Here is a 16,766-nt window from a genome sequence, read left to right as displayed (position 1 = left end):
AGCTATAGTGCCAGCCATCTCATGAGAGAGACTCATCTTGAAAGAATGCCAGCATAATTTTGCAGACCCCAGAGATTTGGCTTGTTCAGATAAGTTTCAGACAAGCATCTGCACTTTTGGTGGCCCATCCAAATCCAATCCACACAGCTAGCCTAGAGAGCACCATCCATCACCACAGCTGGCATCAGCGAGAATTCGTCCTGATGGGGATTTATTGTAGGAAATAACCCTTCTTTCCAGTAAAATGATTTGTTTCAAATCCAGGCGTCTTTGCTCCTACTGAAACTCCAGTGGAGAGCCACACAGCTTTCTGACTTTTCTCAGTGCATTTTAATTAACTACGCCTCCATCACTGACTTACACATTTCAGTGCATGATGAAGAAGATAAAAAGGGAAATCTGATTTACCCTTAGGGGGAATTTTATAACAACATTGGAAATTTCTTTAGAATTATTGATTGCTATTCATTCTAGCATAATTATACTCAGATTTTTGTTTTCTTTTCCTTCTTCTTGATTCATAGTACATTTTCTTCTTCAGTCTTTGTCTAACATTTCTTTTTTATTTTTATTGTTTTGGAGAGGTTTTTGCTGTAGAGTGCGTGCGCTCGCCAGGCAGAAAGAGACATAGAGACAGAAAGCGAGAAATCACTCCCCAGAGGGGATGGTCATGCTGCAATCCCTTCTCCTCCATTCTCCTCTCAGGATCTTGGGCACGCATGCACACGCACCCAGCATGAGTTTAAGCCACCGGGCCCGGGACTCGAACTGCGGTAGACTACATGGGAGTCCAGCAACATAGCCATTACGCTAACTGCTGGTCCCCAGAGGTGTCCACACTTTCAAAGGCTTATCTAGATGTACAAAAGCCCTCTAAAGTATTGCTTAAAATTTTTAGTGTCAGGGTGTTTGACATACAGTTTTCCATTTGTCCTTGTGACTTCTCCACTGATGATGATGAATAGAACCATTTCTGAAATTCAAATTAAAAGTAAACAGACTAGGACCTCTCATGTGTAACCAATAGGTCATAGGCAATTATGATATTAGGACATGCATGTCCTTCAATGTTCCCAGGTGCAGTCAGATGGTGTGAGGTCATAAGGTAGCTAGATGATCAGGTTATTAGAGTTAAACATCACTGGTTCAAATGCAGCATACTATAAGCAGCTCTTAATTATCCCTACTAATGAGGGACACATGGATGAATTAAAATCAGAGTGATAATAGTAATAATAAAAAAGACACCCAGTTATTGCTTTGTATATATGCTACCATTTTAACCATGGTTCAAAGAGGAGCAGAATGAACTGAATTTCCTATTTTTCCATTGAAAATTCTAGGGGATTTGGTGAGTTCCAGAGGGATATGTGGGTCACAGAGGAAGTCATTCTGCAGTCCTCCTTGTCTGAGCCGGTTTCACATTTGACCTTCAGGCCTTCTTTCATTCCTCCACAGCAGTGGCATGCTAGCTATGATGCATCTTAGCATATACACAAGCCTCTTCTTTCAGGCTAAAGGCTTCTGTTCCCTGTAGCACAGATTCTCCCAGTTACGCTCTTATCAACTATTTCTGAGTGTTCTTCCCCACCTTGAGTCATTGTCAAGATGAGGAGCCCCAGTTGTACTCACTGTAGTCTCCATTAGGTGAGAAGAGGCAGATTCTTTCATGAGGACACATCTGAAAGGTCAGTCTCATCCTAAACAAGGATCCTCTGATAAACCGTCCATTTTTGTTGTAAATCTCTGCATATATGAATAAGTGTCACACATTTGTTATAAATGCTGAGCCTGTTCTCCATGCTTGTAAACTGCTTCTGGGAGCCCCCGGTTAGGTTTGAGTTTCTCAGACCTCATTTGGTTTTTGTGTTTCTGTGCATATTCTGATGGAATTTCCTGTCAAAATTCTACTTTCTTGTCAAGGTTCAACTCAAATGTGAGGGGACTTCAAAAAGTTCATGACAAATGTGTAGTTTTATGCAAATAAACTATGCATGGCTTTCAAATTTTTTTTGCACCAAATAAACTCATACTTTATTTCTATTTTTCTACAAACTTTTTAAAGTCCCCTTGTGTATCTTGAAGCCTTATCTAGTCTCTCATGATGGAGAGAAGTGAGCTCTTTTGGGCTCTTGTTTGTTTGGTAATTTGTATAAAGGACTTTCTTGGGACAGCTCTTGTTTTGTTTTAATCAGCCATTCTCTCTTCTGTTGCTATTTCTAGTGTTTTGCATTTGTATAGCAGATTGAATTAATAGAAGTTCAATGTCCAGAATGAAAGGATATTTTCTTGTTTGAGGTTTTACAGGCCAAATCATTCCCATGTTTAGTTTGGGGGCCCTTTCTGATGGGAATTGACAAAGCAGATCATAAAGGCAAAGAATCTGGAAACCTCTATATACAAATAACCAGCAAAAGATCAGCAACTGTTCAGCCCGGAATAGTAGTACCCAAAATCTGTGTCCATAAAACTGCACTTTTCTAAAAATTTCTGTGCTAGCCTTTTATGTTAGTGCTCATTTAATTGTTTATCTTTCATATTGGACTTTAAGCTCTGGGATGATGAGAATCATTTCTGTTTGATCTACTGTAGTGTTTCTAGCACATGTCACGAAGTGTTGCATGAAATAGATGCTTAACAAGTAGTTGTTGAATGAGTGAAAGAATGGATTTAATTTCTACTTAACTGTAGTTTATGAAGTTAAAAAGGTGAAATTAGAAAAAGCCATATTTCTGTGGTCAGTACAGGTATAGTACAGGTAAGATAGGTTTCTTTTTGCTGCAATCCTCACAGATTTAATATAATCAAAAGTGTGTTTTCAAGGCAGTATTAGAATATGCTCTATTTTGTAAGCATATTTCACCATGGAGTGCTCTTTTTTTCCTTCCCATGAAGCATCCTTGGGCAATGTTATCAATAAAAGGAGGACAGAGGGTGCGATAGAGGACTTTAAGCACTTGAAGTTTAAAGCTATTGTTTGGAGAAGAAGATATAAAAGGGACCAGTGAGTAAAATGATAAGGATTAAGTTTTGAAATTTAGCATAAAGAATTTGCTAAAAATCAGAGCAGTACAAAAATAAGGTAGACAGACTCAGGAATTAGTGAATTCTCTCTCCCTGTCTTAGCAGCTTTAAGCAGGCGAGTTGTCAACACTCATGGCGGGTTTTAGGGACTGGATTACCCATTAACTAGAATATTATATTAGGTGACCTCCAAGGTCCCTTAAAGTCGAAGTTATAGTGTACTGCATTTTCTCTGGTTTGCAAGTTCCTTGTCAGAAGATGTTGTTATTGCTTTATCCCATATCAGTGCTTTGTTTCATTGTAGACATTTAATAAGTATTTGGATGTCACTTGATTGACCTATAGTAGTAGACAAGTTAAAGAATTGTAATGGAGACATATTGGTTATAATAGAAAACTTCTGTATGCAAACTGGCTTTCTTATAATTAGAAAAGAGACAACATTAATAGGAAGTCTTTCTTGTGAAAATATGCAGAAACATAGAATTTAAGGGTATGGTATAATTGCTGATGCTATCTTTCTATATTTCTTCCTCCGTAACCTCAAATCCAGAATCCTTTCTCCATTTTATGGGCGAACCTTGACTTATAACAAAATGAGCTGCAATCATTTCAATGACTCTGTTGTGAATTTTAAAAGCATATTGAATGATTCAGACATCACAAGCTAATTATCTGCAACTGTTAGATTGAATTTAGAGAGATATTCTTTTATCTGGCTTTTGCTGTTTATGTGTTTCTGTTACTTGGCTTGCCATCTGGCCTAACAATAACATGTTGGAAGTTGAGAAGTATACAGAGGTTGAGTCTTTTGTTGCCAAGCTCAGACTAGTACTGTGTTCTTTAGACTTTTTAAAAATATTACTATTCTTACTTCAGGTTTCAACACTGCTTATTTTGTTATCTCTATGTATCCTGCAATTTGTTTTTATAAAGCTATCCAGAGATAGGTTTTGTTACATGCTACCAAATGAAGAGTAACTAATATAATGTGTTTGGATGAAGAACTTGGACATCCAGGGTATCAGTTTTCTGTAACACCAATATGTCTTCATTGCAATTTTTAAACTTGTGTAGCAATCAACAGCCCAATCAAGTAACATGCAAATGCTTATTAAATGTCTGCTGTGAGAGAAAGCATTGGTTGAGGGGATTTGGGTGGTGAAAAAACAATGTCTTCTTGATAAAAAAACTTGCAAACCATAGAGAGAAAATATAGAAGATCTACAACTTTGACTTTGGAAAGGACCTGAGAGGTCACCTAATAACATCTTCCAGTTGAAGGAAATCCCACAATTTGTTTTCATTAAAGTATCCAGAGATGGATTTTGTTACATGCTACCAAGTGAATGGTAACTAATATAATGTGTATGGATGAGGAACCTGAGCATCAAGGGTAGGAGTCTATAGCAGAGCTTTCCAATAGCAATGCAACATGACCCATGGATGTAATTTAAAAATTTCTAGTAACCATATTAAAAAAGTGAAATTAATTTAAATTTAGTTCAATATATCAAAAATAGCATTATTTGGAGGGCAGGCAGTGGTATAGAAGTAAAATGTGATGATCTCTGAGGCAAGAGACATCCTTGAGCACACCAGGCACATTCATACTCATGATCCAACTGACTGAGGCTGGAGGTGGAACATGGAATTAAGTGCTATTGGAGGTGCTATAGCTCTGTCACTCATGGAATTAATAAGTACATTTACAAGAAACAAATCAAAAAGCCAACAAAACCCCCAGGAAATATTAGGTCCTCGGAAAAGTCATGATGTGTTTTTCTATGAGAAAATGTGTCATGACAACGCACTATGACTTTCTTGACGACCCATTAGCTACCATAATTGGAACTGAGAGAAACTCTAAGAAGGATGTATAATCATGCAAAACTAGGAACTTGGAATGTAAGTTTCACCCAGTTCAGTTTCAGGTTTCTGATGGGTCACCTGAGTTCTAAGGTACCTCTGCGGTATCCAGGCTGCAGAGACTCCTCTGAGAGTGTCCCCAAGAAATTGGGAGCCTTAGCCACATGCTAATGCTGGAGTCCAAACCACTGCTCAACTGGCACCAACAGCAACAAAACAAATAGAAGGAAATCCTATGCACCCCTTCCCAACTTCAGTCCTGTGCCTCACATTGTCTGGACCTATTGGGAAGCCAGTATGTGGAGGTCTAGCCTTGGCTTCACAGAGCAGAGAACAGGACAGTGGGCTCAGAGCTGAGAGAACAGGTGGGCAGCAGCACAGACCTAAGTTGCCACGCTCACCCTTCCTACTGTGTGAACATCCCTTGGCTTCACCCAATGGCTTCCTCAGTTCCTTCAGAGGGTCTTGCCTGTGGTTTTCTTACTGGCTTTGCTGGAACCCCTTTAGAGCCCTGTGAGAAGAAAACTTTCTGGGATTCATCTGAGTTTTGGAAGCAGGTCCAGTTGTCTAGGACAAGACCCGAATAAATCCAGAGTTCAGCTCAAACTGAATTGTTTCCAATTAGCCTGGTATTGCTGAGTGTTTGGGCATCAATGAAGGAATATTTTTGTTATTTCAATTCTTGTATGACCATTCTACTTTCAGGGGAAGATTTGATTTTGCAAATAGGTGCCTATTGACTTTGTTGCATGTCCTCTGTGGTTTTGGCTACATCTTCTTCCAGATTGGCACAAAGGGGATTTTCAGTCTTCCTATTGTCCTTTCTGTGGGCAAGGAGAAACTCCAAAAATGAGTTTTTAAGGTCCAACAGGTGGCATGGTGGTTAAGGTGCTATATTCCCACATTACCAACTGCAGTTCAAGTCCTGGACCCAGTAGCTTGAAAGTCACGCCAGGCACGTGTGTATGTGTGCCCAAAATCCTGAGAGGAGAGTGGAGGAGGAAGATTTGTGATGTGGCCATCTCCTCTAGGGCATGGTTTTTCAATTTCCTCTTTCTGTCTCTGTCTGTCTCTCTGTGGTGAGCACAAACACCCTATGGCATAAACCTAAAGAAGATGAGTTTTTAAAGTGGACACGCTTGTGTCTTCATAGCTGAAATGTATGATAGCAGGGAGTGTGTTAAAATGCTTTTCTTTGTAGCTTCCATTCTTGAAGGTAAGATTCTATAGTCGTGCTTTTTTTTTTCCCCTCCAGAAAGGGAGATAAATGCAGAGGGAGATTAGCTGATGAGGCTATAGCAACTAAGCACAGCTCATGGGTGAGCAAAGCACATGAAGCACCACTTACATGCATCAACCCCAATGTTCTATTTCCCCATTCACATTCAAAGGCAAGCGAGATTAGTTTTGTAAGAAAGATGTATTTGTAGACTTAATGCTGCATATGTTTGAACTCTTTCCAAAATGATGTATTCATCAATGCTTAAAACATTTTGAAAGCTCTGTGTAATGGGAGGCCGCATTAGCCATTTCCTGGCAATGTGATGTGTTTGTGTTTGGGTTACAGCTCTGTTCTTGGCTTCCTCATCACACAGCAGTTGGAACGGGTCTTTGAATTAGCATGAAATGACACGGTTTATTTTGTTCAGTAGATCTGGTCTTTACAAAGCTGGTGCTCGGAGCTCCTGAGGCCGTGGTGAACACTTGACTCTGCTAGGCGGGAGGGGAAGAAAGGAGAAATCCTGACGATAGTTCTGACACTGGTTTTCTCATTAAAAAAGAAAACAGCCAATCCCCCTGCCACTCTCCCTTCATGTCATGAAAAAAAAAAAAATCAAGCCATGGCAAGAGTCTACACAGAAGAATAAAACTCTCATTACAGGGAATCTTTTGTATTTGATTTTCGTTTGCTCCCCTCCCCCACCCCAGATCATAAAGTAGAAAAACAAAATCAGGCTGTTTTAAGTTTTCTGGATTTGCCTATGATTTTACCAAATAAAACGAACAGAGGTGAATTAGTATTTTCCCCTTTGGAATATGGAGATAATCAAGACATAAATTACAGGGAAGTTAACGAATGCATATTCTTTAGTATTTGACACCTAGGGTTTTTCTCTTTAATTTGGAATCCTCCTAACACTCCGAATCCCTTCCTTTAAGCAAGTCCCTGGCAGATGTTTCATTGTTTCTGTTGTTTCTCCTCTGGGGCTGTACATTAGGTTAAAATATCACAAATAGCTGCTATTATAGTGTGAGTCGCAGAAACTATAATTCTTCGTGACAGCAGAGGAAATGTGACATGTTCAGGAAATGCTGTCACTGACTTTCACACTCAGATCTTCGGGCACATGCTTAATGACAGACCCAATGCGTTGCACGAACTTTGCTCTCTCCCTGGCAAAGGTTATTTACAGGGAACTATAAATACTTGGAAAAATGTCTCTAGACTGATTGTTCTCCTTTTCACCTCTTACTCTGTAATTGTAGGATAAGTATCATATCTGAGAGAAATTAGACAGATTTTCCTTCTCTACTGTTCATGCTTGCATATCCAGTCATATTTTTCCAAGCAGCATCCATAGGATTGACCTAAACAATCTTTTTTTTTAAAATTCTTCCATGATTTAAAAAGATTATTTAAGACCTTTATTAACAGGTGCTTGCCATTTGTTGACTTTTTTGAAAAAATCAAGTTGTAAACTTTTATTACAAATTAAAAATGAAGTTTTAAAAATCTCAACTTGACCAGATAGCAAACAATTTAAAAACCTTTAAAGATGTATTGAGAAAAACCAGGGTTTTTAGAAAAAAGCACATTTGTCATTACCAAAAAGAGACATCTTTAGGTAAAAATAATAAAAACCCTGTGTTGCATAGATAATGCAGGTAGTTCTAGTTATTTGGTTAACGGGCAAAAAGCAAGCCCGTTAGGTCTTCAGCTCCCATCTTTTGTTCATTTCTTACTGCCGGAATTTCATTTTCACTCCTTGTTGGATGACTGACCCTGGTGATGGTAGAGATGGTGCGCTGGCATTTACTCAGCTCTGCCTTGCTCCGCCTTCGGAGTGGACGAATTCTCAGCTGGGGGTCGGCTGCTTTTGTCTCTTTGCCATCTTGTGGTTTAGGGTTCTCTGGGCGTCTGCGATGGTAATTGAAGTTGCGTCTGACATTGAGGTGGCTGCTGACCTCGGATCTCATCTTGATTTTCCGTATCCAGCTTCATTGCCATACTCTCTGGACTGTCTAGTGAGGAGGGTCCCTGCGAAATCGAGGTCCCTAACCCTGATACGTATTCTGCCTCACTGGTCTACCTTGTTTTCCTGCACCCTGGTCATCAGCACCTCCATTGCTTCTCCCTGCACAGGAGGGTGGGAATACTGGGGTCACCCCCGTAGGGTCTCCGCATGTAGTGGGGGGGGGCTTCGCCTGCTTATAGAGCGGGCGTCGTTGGCCCTGGACTTCAGAGCGCCCTCCCATCCCTCTTCTTTTCCCCACTCCTACTTTTCTGGTAATTTTGCTGGTAATTGCGTGGAGGACCCCTACGGCATGGATAGTGTCTATAAGGTCACCGTCTGCTGTATATTTACCACCGTGAAATGGAACTCCTCCAGGGAGTAACAGCTGCTGCCTCCGCACCCTCTTCTCCTTCAACAGCATCAGACCTCCCAGTCTCCATCTCCTACACTGCCAAGGCACTTCCGGGAGTTATTCACTATGGCAGTCTGGTGTACAAGCACTTCTTCCTTGGCGTCATTCCTGTTGATGACACCACATCCACTTCTTACATTGAACCATTTGACTGTTCTCAAAACCTTCCTCATGATGACCTTGTCCCCACCGGCAGACCCGGGATGTGAGGTGCCTGCGCCGAGGCTGGTGGTGCCAACCCTGGTGTCAGTAGCTGAGGGGGGCGGCAGGCTGCTGCTGGGACTCGGCCTGGCCTCGCTGCTCGTGGTTCCAATGGTGGTGACTGGGGCCCACTGTGCAGCTGGGGCTCCTCTGGGGGTGTGATGGCAAGTAGGCCAGCAACAGTGGCGGGGCTGTTCAGGGCTCTCTGGGGTGTGCTCTCCACTCCCGCTGCTGATTGAACTAACTCTCTTCCATGATTTTAAATAGATAAAGATATAGATATAGTGCCTTCCCCCGCACCCCCAACAGGGCCTCCACACCCGTGATCTATCCCCATTCCCAGCCAGCCGAGTTCTAGGCATGTGTGTACCTGCCCTGCATGTACAACGAGACCTTTGAGTGTGAACCCATGTGTTTTAGCTTTATAGAGTGGAGCATCACCCATAGTGCCACCATGACTGGCTCATTACTAGCCCCCCGCCCCCAATGCACTCCATGGAGAGAGATAAAGAGAAAGAAAGTGAGAAATCATCCCCCAATGGGATGGTTGTGTTGTAATCCTTTCTCTTTCACTCTCCTCTTAGGATTTTGGCCAAAGTACACACATATGCCTGGTGTGATTTTCAAGCCACTAGTCTGGGACTCCAACCACAGTTGGCCCCATGGAAATCCAGCACCTTAACCACCATGCCAACTGCTGTTCCAGGGCTTCATGCTTTTAATTAGATTTTAGCACAGGAATTGGAGTCTTTCAAAAGTCTTTGGGGTGTGGTCAATGGAAATAGTTTAAGTTTTGGCAGGGTTACTCAATTACCCGCTAGTGATTTCATGGTAAAGTCACTAATATTAAACAAGGGGATTTCTGACAGTTCATGGAGAATGGAATTTACCTATTTATTTTAGTACAAAAATTTGTATTTTTAATTTGCTAGTGGATGCATGTGCTTGCTGGACACACAGAGAATATGAATCTCCTATGGGACATGATAATGTCACTAGAGGATGCATGTGCTTACTGGACAGAGAAAGAATATGAATCTCCTATGGGACAGGATCATGCTGCAATCCCTTCTCTATTTTTCCCCACCTTTCAGGATTTTGGGCACTTATGCACAGGAGCCCAGTGTATTTCTCAAACTTCTGGGTTCGAGACTCAAACCATCTGGTTGGCCATGAGGGGTCCATTCATGTTAATCACCAAGCCATGAGCTGGCCTGGTGCAAAGATATTTAATCCATGTATAGTTTTTGTTGTTGTTGTTCATGTTTTAGGTTTTTGCCATTGAGTTTCTGTGCTCTCCGGAGAGAGAGACAGAGAAAGAGAGAGAAAGTGAGAAGTCACCCCCCAGAGGGGATGGCCATGGCACAGTTCCTTCTCCTCCATTCTTCTTCTGGAATTTTGGGCAGGCACGCACATGTGCCTATCATGAGTGTCAGGTCACCAGGTCTGGAACTTGAACTGCAGTTGACCATGTGGGAGTCAGTGCCTAACCACCATGTCATCTACTGTCCCCATATATAGTTTTTTATAATACACATTTTACATGAACTGTTTTGTAAACCCTCTGTGCATATCTAATGAATCAGAAATTCCCCCAAAGTAAATTATCCAACATGACTACATGTATACTTTGTGTTTTCTGTCTAAATGGGAATTTCTCAAACTCAGCCCTGTTGCCATTTGGGGCTGGCAATTCCTTGCAGTAGAACTGTCCTGTGCATTGCAAGGGGTGCCGTACCATCACTGACCTTGGCCGTCTAGGTATTAGTAGCAGTCCCACCACACACAGTTATGACAAGCTGATACTCTCCAGACAGTGCCTAATGTCCCCTATGGGGCAAAATAATTTCTTTCTGAAAACCACGATCGAACCCTATGTTTCTTTCTTTCTCTTCTCAAACTACTGTAATGATCCCAGGTGAATCCATGAAACTCCTCATCCTCTCTCATTTGCCAAGTATGTAGTTCTGAATATTGTCTAATAATATCTCATACACATTTTTATGACTTCCTGCTTAAAAAGCCTGTTGAGTGTTTTCTGTGGCACTCACTACATTCTGCCTATTACTTTGCTATAGTATAAGTGTGTATTTGTAATCATTCTTCCTAGAATGTTACTCCATAGAGTCTTTACATAGCTGGTACTCAATATTTAAAAAGATAAAAAGGCTCAGGAAGACACTGTATTCCATGCGGCCTCAGCCTAAATTCAGTTCCTCATTTAACTTGAGAGCTGACTGGGGTGGCCAAGCCTGTAAACCCAACAGCTCAGAGAGGCTGGTATGGGAGGGTCTCATGCTCAAGGATAGCCCAGGTATTGTAGAGTGACTCTGTCTATAAAAGAGCCGGGAAAGGCTATGTGGTCTGTGATCCCAGTTGGAAGATAGAGGCAGAAGAATAAAGACATGGTGAGACCTTTTCCTTAAAAGAAAAGAAAAAAGAGGCTGGATTGTGGAACAACAGCAATGCAATGCTCTGTGAGACCGATCCACAGAGGAAGACTCCCAGTTCAAGTCTGGAGATCTCCTTGAACACACAGGATGCATTAGTGCCTATGACCTGGGACTGGCTGAAGCCAAGGGTGGATCGCAGGATGGGGAATTCTGTTAGGGGTGCTCTCTCTCTCTATCTCTGTCTCTTTGCCATTCTTGCTCATGGAAGAAAGAAAGAAACTTTAAAATAAGATGAAAAGAATTGAAATTTCTTTGTAAGTTACATCTTATTTAAAACTCTCATATATTTCACTTACCATCATTTTTCAAAAAGATTGTTTTAAGATAATGAAACAAACCCTAGAAAATTAAAAAATAAAAACATACTGAGTACACGTGCATGCATGTTCAAAATCCTGATGGGAAGGGAAAATGGAGACAAGAGCATTGTGATATGACCATGCCCCATTGGGGAGTACCTTCTCTCCCCATTTCTCTCTGGAGAGTGCATGCACCCTTTGTCAATAAAAAAAAAAAGTAGAAAAACTTTTAGAAATTAATGTCCTATCCAGAGCATTTTTCTTATTAAAATTTTTCATAATCTTCATCTTAATTGCTACTTTTGGTGGAAAATAAGATCACAGTCTAGGGGTGAAGGTAAGGTATTGTGTGTACAGACAGCATTGCAGGATGAAGGCTTTTAGGAGGCTTAGCAGCAGCCTGGCCATCACTACAGCCCAGTGACTCAACTCATCTAACTCTCAGGCTTTTCTTCACAACTGAGTACAACCTATGACTCTGTCTAGACTGCCTTGTCACAAGCAGGGAATCGAGACCTATGACCCCACATACTCGGATGAAAAGACCTTTTACATGCAATAGGGGAGATAAGTTTTTATTCTCATTAGGAGAAAGGAAAGTGAACTTTCTATTCTTAAATTAGCCAACTTTAAAAGGCCTACGTACAAAGGGGGCTGGTCACACATACTTGAAAGGGGTCACGAAGGTTTGCTTATGAACCATTAATGAATTGGCTTTCAGACTGGATCCATAGCCTAATGATTAAGGGGGCTGGATGCCATATGGCTGACCATGGTTTGGATCCTGGCCCTGGTGGCTTGAAAAACATGCTGAGTGTGTGTGTGTGCTCATGCCTAGAATCCTGACGGGATGAGGAAATGAAGGAGCAGTGATCGTGGTGTGCTATGGCCCATTGAAGTGTTTTCTATCTTTGTCTTTTTATTTCTCTCAGTGGATGGACATACCCTCTAGCAATTAAAAAAAAAAGAAGACTTGGCATTTGTTTTATTTCTTTAATTACTTACAAGTAGTGCTGACTTATTATGGAGGGGCTGATTTTTTCCTTATTGTATATTATTATATTTTATGGACTAATTAGTTTTATTTTTAAATTTTAAATAAAACATTCCATAATTTAACCAATATTATGTTCCCTGCCAAATGGAAGGCTCTGTGTTATGTATGAAGATAGAGTATGACTACAGAGATGGGGCCTGTGTGCATCTTATGGTTCACCTGGGGAAATCAGACAGTCACCAAATAGCCAAATGAATAAATTGTATAGTTAACCTGGGGAAAATATCTCCTCTGTGGACTTTAATTTCTTTCTCTCTCTCTCTCTTTTTAAAGTTTATTTGTTTCTTTAACTAGAGTTAGAGACAGAAAAACAAGCACCACTAAAAGAGTCTGATGCAGTGGTCTCCACCCTCCCTCCACCATCCCAGCTTTCCTGGATAGCTGGGAACACAGATAGGCACACCCAGTGTGTATAGATTGACCCAGGAACTGAACCTGTGATCTCCATATGGACTCACGTTCCCCCTCTTTTTTTCTTTATTTATTTTACATTAATTCACTGAACATTATCACAACATACAAAATGTGATTTCCCATCCAGAATACACTGTGTAGTGGCTTAAGCATACATGTTAGCATCTAGCTAAGGCTATATAGCTTATTGTGATAATTAAATAGATATTTTTAAAATATATTCTTTAATTTCAAGAAAGACAGTTTTAGCTTTAATAAACCCAAATCAAAAAATGTTAAGAGAACTTTGCTTAAGACTTACAGCCAGGAAACAGGTTAGGATTCTGTTCAAACAGTAGGACTCAGCCCTCTTAAGCAACATGTTACCACTGTGGCACTGAGCTGGCCCAATGTGCATCTTAATTCAGGGATGATGGTGTTTTTCCAATATCCTGATCCAGTTCTTTTTTGACATAGAACCCTACCTTTTGATAGAGGTTTCCACCAGCTCTCATAGGTACAGTTCCTCTAGAAAAGAATGGAAGTCAGAGGTCATTTTGAAACTGAATGTGTTATATAGCATTGCAGAAGGAATTAAGGCTATAGATGCAATCAGGATTGCCAGTGAGATGGCCTTAAGTAGGGTCTATCTGCTTTTCCAGACAGTCTCCATCCATCGTGTGTATTATTAAAATCGGAGACCTTCCCTGGCTATTGTAGAGAACCAGAAAGAAGGAAAGGGAAGGACTTAATCCACCATTGCTAGCTTTGACGAGAGAAGGGAGGAGGAATAAGAAACTGCCAACCTTTTTCCGAAGTGACTGTTCTCTTACTTTTTCTTAGATAGGATTACATTGGGTGCTAAATATAGGTTGATGTACATTTCTCCACTAAAGTTATTTTTTTAATAGAAAGACTTTAGATTCAGAATGTAGAGAAAGGGGTGGGGGGAAGCAGGAAACAACAATTCAAAGGGTTAGGAGTTTTAGGGGACTGGGTAGATGGCCAAATCAGAGCCATAAGTGAGATTTTCTGAAGGTGATATTTTCAGAGAATGGTTCTCTTACTCCTGTTTCTCAACTATGTGGGCCCCATTGCTGTAGCTGCCCACAGAAATCAAGTGTCTGGCTTCTTTACTCCTCTCAGTACCTTTGCTCTTGCTGCAAACTCTAGCCTTCTTGAGTGTTGGTATTAGTGGTGTAGATCAGTGCCTACTTCTGCTAATGATGGTGGTCATTCCCTTTTGTCAATTTCTACCAGAAGGACTGGGATTGTGTCTAATTGAAATTCAGTGAGATTTCTGGTATACGTATGGTGACTATTTTGATTTGCAGTGAATGTAAAGATTTTTCTCTGAACATTCTCTCACCATTTTTAAAAAGAATTTTGAAGTGTCTTGGTGTTAAAACATAATCGTGACACCTGTTAAAGGTGATAAGGAAGACTTTATTCAAGAAGAACTACTGCAATGAGGGCTTTGTAGTAGAGAAGAGAAATGGGGTTATCTCTGAATAAAAGGGCAAGTGAGGACTCATTGTCAAGGAGCAGGACGAGGGTCAGTGGATGGAAATTTCTAAAGGGAAACATTATAGGTAAGGGTCACTCTGGCTAAAATGACCTGACAGGGTTCTTGCTGAAAGCAGGCAAGGATGATCAGATACCAAGACTAGGGATGAGGAATTTAATCATATATAGAGAGTAGGGAATTTTTGCTGAACTGATTTATCAAGATTTTTGCTGAAACTGGGCTAGATGAGCTGAGGACAGAACCAAAATCGGTGCCTATTCAAGAAGAGAGCTCAGAGGACCCTGACTCAATTGGTCAAGGACAGAGTTTTGGTCACGAGAGACCTATGCTATAGCTGCCACCTTGGCCTTTAGTGATTATTTTCAACATATAGCATCACACACATTAAGAGGAATTTTGGAAAAAATAACAATGTTTATAGCTACTAATAAGGAAACAAAAAGACTCTGAAAGATGTGAATATAAATGTAAAAGGAAATGTAATTAGAGAACTATAGAGTAGCCAAGGTAGTATGAAAACAGTACCCATTATCTCTAACCCAAGCATATGAATTGTGTTAAGACAATTATGACAAGTAAAAAATAAAAAAGAACAAGCAACTCTTTTACAGAATTTTTGTTAATTTGAATCTGAAAGATGATGCCTTAGGATTTAAGAATTTTGTTCCCCTGATTCTTTCATTTTCTTTAAGAAACATCTTTTTTTAATTTTTTAATTTTTTATTTTTTTAAGAATTTTGTTCCCCTGATTCTTTCATTTTTTTTTAAGAAACATCTTTTTTAAATTTTTTTATTTTTTATTTTTTTTTAATAAAAAGCTCCATTTCCAGACCATGAGTAAATGGGGGAGCCAGAGTTGAAGAGGGGCTGAAAAGATTTTGTACGTGTGTCACTAAAAGGGTGTCAGACTTGAGCATGTCCAGAGTAAGGCCAGAATGATCACGGTGGGTGTCCTACCTGCTCTGCGGCATTGCCTGTAACATAGTCTTGAGGCAGATTGCCTTCTAAAGTGTTGTGGTGGCCATTATCACGGTTTCGTCTGATTTTCTGAATTGCGCGTAGCAATGACATCATGATAGACTGTTCTTCTAGTTCTATTTCTGGAGTGCCAATGCATTTGCTAACATCTATCGTGGGCATGTTATCTTCCACAAGCAGCACATGTCACACTGCCTGAAGGGATGGCAGTCTGGGCTTTTGTGGCCACACACGACGCATGGCAGAATTCCAGTGGTGCATCTGTGGACAGACTTTATGCTTTCAAGTATGGGGCCATTTTCACACTCAATAAATCATCAGTGAGATAGAGTCACATCACATAAATCTTTCGGTTTCTACCTGATGTTTTTTGGAGGACAACCAATATGTTTTAAAAATGTGGTCTACAGTGTTCTCTGATAGGGTGATGCCACTAACACCATTTTTCTGTGATAGAGGATTTTAGAAATACTTCCTTGATTGTTTCACCTCCCCTCTCCCATTTTCAACATGTTCTCTATTTACTCGTCCCATTCGACTAGAGATTTCTAAACCATGGTCACAACAGAGGTCGCGAGGACCTTCAGACTGGCTCTCAAAGAGGCTACAGGAAAGCAATAGCAGTTTAACTAGCAGTGGTGTATGTTAGTGGAGAATTATTTGAACTGATCATACCTGTCTTCCAAGCCCCACCTCTCAAAGCAAATATAAACCATGCTCCTGCACACATTTTTCCAGCCCTCTCTGGAAGTTTCAACACCATTTGGCAGGTAGCAATACCATATTTCAACTGTCATGAACAAAAGTGAAAATGTTGGCTGGGGCTTTGTTCTCTTTAACCTGGAACTCTGGGTTCAATCTTGGTAAACACTGATGTTTAGTCGCATTTCTCTCCTCAGAGTGTAGCTAATTAGGCTTATGCTAGTGATTATATATTCTGCTTGTACACAATAGACTGTCCTTTTTCTCTAACAGTTTTTTTTCTTAAACATTTCCAAAGTTTTTAAAATTTAGACTCAACTAATGAGATGTTTAATTGAGTTCATTGGTCCTAAGCCAGATAAGGACCACTAATTGTTCAGTACTTTTATGTTAATTAAATTATTTCCCCATTAGGAAGGCTTGCCATATACAAAGAATTATTAATGTGTCATGTCATTTGTCCTCACCCCTTTTTTTAGATTCTCTATAACTTGAACCTCTTAATAAATCAAACCTAAGCCTTGAAATACCCTACTTTTTCTACCAATATTTTTAAAATACTAAGCTTTCCTGAAAGAAGCTGGTATTTAATTCTAGTGTGTGTGTGTGTGTGT

The 16,766-nt window shown here is 40.4% G+C and overlaps 1 pseudogene; it reads right to left on the bottom strand.

Annotated features, from left to right (window-relative positions):
• Positions 1-7,927: 7,927 nt before the first annotated feature.
• On the bottom strand, positions 7,928-15,612 carry LOC102484052 (nuclease-sensitive element-binding protein 1 pseudogene; annotated as a pseudogene).
• Positions 15,613-16,766: the final 1,154 nt, after the last annotated feature.

This window comes from Tupaia chinensis, unplaced genomic scaffold, assembly GCF_000334495.1.
Source record: "Tupaia chinensis unplaced genomic scaffold, TupChi_1.0 Scaffold144624_1, whole genome shotgun sequence".
Taxonomy (NCBI): domain Eukaryota; kingdom Metazoa; phylum Chordata; class Mammalia; order Scandentia; family Tupaiidae; genus Tupaia; species Tupaia belangeri.
Note: the sequence above shows the minus strand (reverse complement) of the source record. Positions and strands in the feature narration are given on the sequence as shown.